This window comes from Terrapene carolina, unplaced genomic scaffold (assembly GCF_002925995.2).
Source record: "Terrapene carolina triunguis isolate 2854851 unplaced genomic scaffold, T_m_triunguis-2.0 Scaffold58, whole genome shotgun sequence".
NCBI lineage: Eukaryota > Metazoa > Chordata > Testudines > Emydidae > Terrapene > Terrapene triunguis.
Genome location: NW_020664409.1, coordinates 108205015 through 108210936, shown reverse-complemented (window position 1 = coordinate 108210936; position 5922 = coordinate 108205015).

Below are 5922 nucleotides of genomic sequence, written 5' to 3'. Positions count from 1 at the left end.
CTATGAGTCTCTGCCGCAAAGGGCATACAGCCTCAGTAGACAAAATAGACTACGGAAGTAGTATTGCCGCCATTTTGCAGGTGAGGAAATGAGACAGAGCTTTCAGCAACCTGCCCAAACGCTCACCAAAGTCTGTGGCAGAGCTAGGATTGGACTTGAATGTGTAAGGGGGTGTCAATATCAGGAGAAAGGGGTAAGGTCTGAAGAGAAATCAGGCTCCTGAGACTGACAGTTCCCATGATCAATGGGGAGAGGGAAATGCTCCAAGTCAGCTGGATTGACAAGGCAGGCGGGCCAAGGCGGGAATCCAGAGCCTGCAACCCATCCTGAGTATGAAGTGGCGCTGCCTGAGCCAGAGTAGAGCGGAGCTAAGGAGAGAGCAGCAGCTGAGTGTACAGGGAGATTTTGGCAAACCAGTCAAGTGCCTGAAAGCACTATTGCTTATTGCTAAAAGTGTTACCCGGGGTTCTTCGGGTAACAAAAGCAGCCAAGTCAGCAGGCCGTAAAGTGGCCATGCAGCAGCCTCAGCTTCACCAAGGCAGGAGGGGAGGGGCTTTTGGGTGCCACAGAAAGGGCAGCTTGACCCCCCTCCCCCCCCCCCGTCCTTCCTGATAAGAATTGTGTCGAAACTGCTGATACACACATTTTAGAGGAACGGGAAGCTTGTCTATGTGCCCTCAGGAATGTGTCGGATGGCCGTGTCTCCCCTGATTTATTTCCTGACACCACCTCGCACAGAGTAAAAGTTACCAAGAGCTTTGGGTTGAAAGAACCCCGGGTAACATGAGCTGAGCTGGGGAGAGAGCCATGGGCCAGACGGAGGGGCCAGAGAAGCAGCCCGGGAGGCGGAGCTGGAGTAGCCGGGAGCTGGAGCAGCACAGACCAGCGGCGCTGGTGGTGAGCCAGGGCCGAGCTGCAGTGGGGCCAGAGCTGGGATAGTGGATGCCCGCTAATGCTACACTGAGCCTGGTGAGCGGCTGGGGAGAGTGAGGTGGGACCCTGAGCAGAGGGCCCAGCGTAGGGAGATGTTGCCAGACAAGATGCCTTGAAGTCCGGACTTGGAGGTGGGGACACAAACCCAATGGGAAGGTCAATGCTGGAGAGAAGGGTCCTCCCACCTAGAGGAGGGCGTGTGGCCACCACCAGAGCAGGTGTCTGATCCACAGTATCACTGCAGCACAGCCAGGGCCTTGGAGGGAGGCCTGGGACATGTGAGGAATAGGCTGGGAACTTTTCTGAAGTTGCAAAGACTGCTGCAAAGACTGCAGGCCCATGGAAGGCCCTCATTCTTTTAACCTTTTCCATTTCCCCGCATATTTTTCTTACAGTTGCTGTTTAATAAATTGTATTTAGTTTAAAGTTAACGTAGTGATCAGTGGAGTCAGGGAAGTGGCTGGTGAGCGGCCAATATCCTGGAGTGGGGACACCCTAGCCCCTGCACTACGTGACCATGACAAGACGGGGGTTAAGCCTCCCAAGAATCCTGGGCCCAGCTTTATCAGGGTTACGAGGATTGCTGCATGGTAGAGTGGAAGAGGAGTTCTCAAGGTCAGGCAGGTATCCAGGTAAAGGGCGTTGGAGCGAGGACTCAGATCCTTTTGCTATCTGATTCCACCGGGGTAGTACAGAAGCCAGGAAAGTTCCCCACAACAGCGGGACCATTCCGCTGCTTACAAATGTCCTGAGTCCCAGCCTAACGCCTTAACCACAGGAGCATCCTTCCTGCACAGCTATGATATGCAAACTCTAAACAGGGTCACACAACTGGCCAACACAACTTCTGAGGCAGTTCACTTGTTGGGAAGAAAGTTGATGCAATCAAAGTCTGAAGAAGCTCTTTGTAAATCAGAAACAGAACAACCATCCCCAAGCTGGGGTATTTTTCTGTATATTTCAAGACCCTGTGCTGCTTGCTTGTGGTACCATATAGGGCTACATACACTGGGAACACGGTTTGTGTGTATTCCATGCTGGAAATAAATCTGAATTTCTAACTCTGCTTTCTCTTCTGATATTTAAACCTTTGGGTTTGGCAGATTTGTCTTTTGCTGACTGCAGAGAAATCCATCAAGATTGCTGTGTCACCGCTCTGAATCCATCCTCTGCCTGCTTTTCGGAGAGTTGATGCAGTTGTGCAACGTTCTCCGGTTGGCAAACACAGACTATTTTATCTTAGTATCCACTCTCTTGTCACTGCTACTTAATCTAGCATTAAAGAAATGCAGTTCTCTGCCTCCTCAAATAAGCAATCACATCACGGGCCTCAGTCGCTGTAGTCCAGACCGGATGATTCTCAAACATGTGAATGAAACTAATCAGCTGTTCATTCTGTTTTTTATCCCCCTTCAATAAATGTACCAGTTTGGACACTTTGTGGTCTCTTGCTCTCCCCATAAAGGGCCTGCACCAACAATATGCCAAAGGCCCTTGACTCCTCTTGAAAAACAATAATAGATAAGTAAGTATTGGTAATAACAAGGACCAGCCATAATGCATGTAAAGCACTTTTAGATCCTTGGAAAAGTGCTGTAGAAATATACAGAGTATTATTACTGTATTATTAATTAACCCAAGTATTGATATACTAGCATTATTTCATACTCAGAACCAGCAAGATGCTCACACTGCAATCCAAAGCAATCATGTTATTATCATCCTCCTGTAACCCTCCTAGTTCCTCTCCTCTAGAACCCACTGTCTGTTGTATCTTATGTAGGGACTGTGTCATTTACTGGTACATGCACACTTATACTAGCACTTTTTTATTTATTTATTCTCTCAGGGCTCAACTGGAAGTAAACACTATCTGTTTTGAAAATCACTAGACTGTCTTGAATTTTGCACATTGCTTTTTTGATCTTAGACCAGGTCTACATTACAGACCTATAACAGTATAAATACTTCGCTCAGGGGTATGAAAAATCCACCCCCCCGAGCGATGTAGTTATACTGACCTAACTCCCTGTGTAGACAGCGCTATGTGGATGGGAGAGCATCTCCCGTTGCCACGGCTACCGCCTCTCGGGGAGGTGGATTGACTATGCCGACAGGAGACGCTCTCCCGTTGATGTCGTAGCAGCGTCTTCATTAAAGTGCTACAGTGGCGCAGCTGCACCTGTATGTGAAGACAAGCCCTTAATCTGTACTTTTCGTGGGACAAAAAAAGAACAGCAAAAAATAGAATGTGCCACCAGATCAGAGGCATTTGCACACCGCAAGCAGGACAGCAGCATTTTGTTATCAGTGCATTTTTATGGCCTTTTCCCTCAGGGATTTTCTGCAAAGGCCGCACCGATAAATGATTTATCAGTGCAGCAAAAGATCAAGGAAACAGCTCTGATTGTGGTTGGTGCTGTAATATCTTGAAGTTTATGGAGGCTTAGGTGGCCCCTCAGCCCTTTTAAAACTTTTCTGGCAGGGCTATCGGTGCAGCATTACATTTCTGGAAAAGCAGCAGGCTTGACAACTCCTTGTTAAAATGAAATGTCGTTTAAAGGCCCTATCAAGAAAATCCCTCCTTATAACTCACTTCTTCCGTGAAGCCATCCAGTGCTAGCCCACTTCAGTAAAACTGCTGTCACATACCTAATAAAAAAACAAACAAACAAACAATCCAGTTATGAGCTAAGACAAAGCTATTCCGTGGGTCACCAAGTGCATCGTGTGCCTGAATTGGATTGTCAAGCCATTTAGATTTTAAACGGCCTTGGAGTCGGGGCCGTGTTTTACTGTGCTTTGTACAGAACTGAGCACACCATCAGCACTTTAATAATTATGTAGTTAATTTTATTTTTATTATGTTTCTGGTGGCATCCACCATGTGCTAAGCACAGGCAAACACAAAAGAAGGCACATTCCCTTCCCCAAAGAATTTACACTGCTTTTATGAGTAACTCATAACACCTGCAATGATCAAAACGGAACAGACTCTTCTTCTTTCTTGCAAAAGGTTTGCTTTTTGCACCTCTATCAGCCTAGAATGGTTGGTTTTGCTTTAGGGCCATCATATATGTGCAGTGGTGTCATAGGCAAGTAAAACCACTTTTCAAGGGAGGAAATTAACCCTCCACCTAGGGTGACCAGGTGTCTGGTTGGCAGCGCTGCTCCCTGCTAGCCTCCGCGACGTGTGGCTCCCGGGCAGCAGCCGGCATATCCCCACTTCTGGCTCGACACGGAAGCTGTGGGGGTGGGGCCTGCGGACAGGGCAGCGCGTAGAGCTGCCCGGCCTCGCCTCCATGTAGGAGCCGGAGGGGGGACATGCCACTGTTTCCGGGGGCTGCTTGAGATAAGCGCCGCCCGGAGCCTGCACCCCTGATCCCCTTTGGGGCCCCAACCCCCTGCCCCAATACCCCTCCCGCCCTCCAAACTCCTTGATCCCGGCCTCACCCCAGAGCCTGCACCCCCAGCCAGAGCCCTCACTCCCCCGCACGCCCCAACCCCCTGTCCCAGTCCTGATTCTCCTCTTGCCCTCTGAACCCCTTGGTCCCAGCTTGGAGCACCCTCGTCCACCCCAAGCCCCTCATCCCTGGCCCCACCCCAGAGTCCGCACCCTCCATCCCCTCTCGCATCCCAATCCACTGCCTTAGCCTGGAACTCCCTCCCGCACTCTGAACTCATTTCTGGCCCCACCCCAGAGCCCGCACCCCCAGCCAGAGCCCTCATCTCCTTCTGCACCCCAGCCCCCTGAGCCAGCCCAGTGAAAATGAGCGCGTGAGTGAGGGTGGGGGGAGAGCGAGCGACGGGGGGTGGGGGGAGATGGAGTGAGCGCGGGGGCGGGGCCTCAGAGAAGGCCTCGGAGGAGGGGCAGGGCAGGGGGTGGGGTAAGAATCTTCGGTTTTGTGCGAGTAGCAAGCTGGCAACCTTACGTCCACCTGGTGAAATGAAAACCTTATGAAATTGTTTCTCATCCCTTGTTTTTTTGAAGAGTTTCACAGAGTCTAATACAGGTCTGGGGTTTGCCATTCAGGTTTGCAAGCAGGCACCTGCAGGCTGATGTGCAAATCTCACTAACTAGGTATAGGGCAGTGGTTCTCAAACTATTGTACCGGTGACCCCTTTCACATAGCAAGCCTCTAAGTGCGCCCCCTCCCCCCCCCATTATAAATTAAAAACACTTGTTTATATATTGAACACCATTATAAATGCTGGTGGCAAAGCAGGGTTTGGAGGTGGAGCCTGACAGCTCGTGACCCCGCCCCCCATGTAACCTCCTGGCCCCATGAGGGGTCCCAACCCCCAGTTTGAGAACCCCTGGTCTAGAGGGTGTCCTAGCCATGACCTGGCTAGGGCTGTGGGGCAACAGCAGCACAAGTACTGGTTGGGAGAAGACTGTGGGTAACTGGAGCCCAGTATGCTTAGGGCAGTGGGTCTTCAAACTTTTTTACTGGTGACCCCTTCCACACAGCAAACCTCTGAGTGCGACCCCCCTCATAAATTAAACACACTTTTTAATATATTGAACACCATTATAAATGCTGGAGGCAAGCGGAGTTTGGGGTGGAGGCTGACAGCTCACGACCCCCCCTGTAATAACCTCACAACCCCCTGAGGGGTCGCACCCCTCAGTTTTGAGAACCCCTGGCTTAGGGGCATGGAGAAAAGGGATCAGGAGGGGGCATGGGGATAGCCAGGGCCCAGGGACGAAGGGGGCAGGATGAGGAGCCAGGATCGGGACTAGGCCCAAGCATGGGAGGCGCAGGGAGGATGAGGACTCAGGATTGGGGCTGGGACCAGGGCCAAGGATGGGAAGGAGGTGAGGCACTGACCAGGATCGGGGCCAGGAGAGGAGGGTCAGGGAGCCAGGATCGGGGCCAGGAGGGGAGGGTCAGGGAGCCAGGATCAGGGCCAGAAGAGGAGGGGCAGGGAGCCAGGATCGGGGCCAGAAGAGGAGGGGAGGGAGCCAGGATCGGGTCCAGGAGGGGA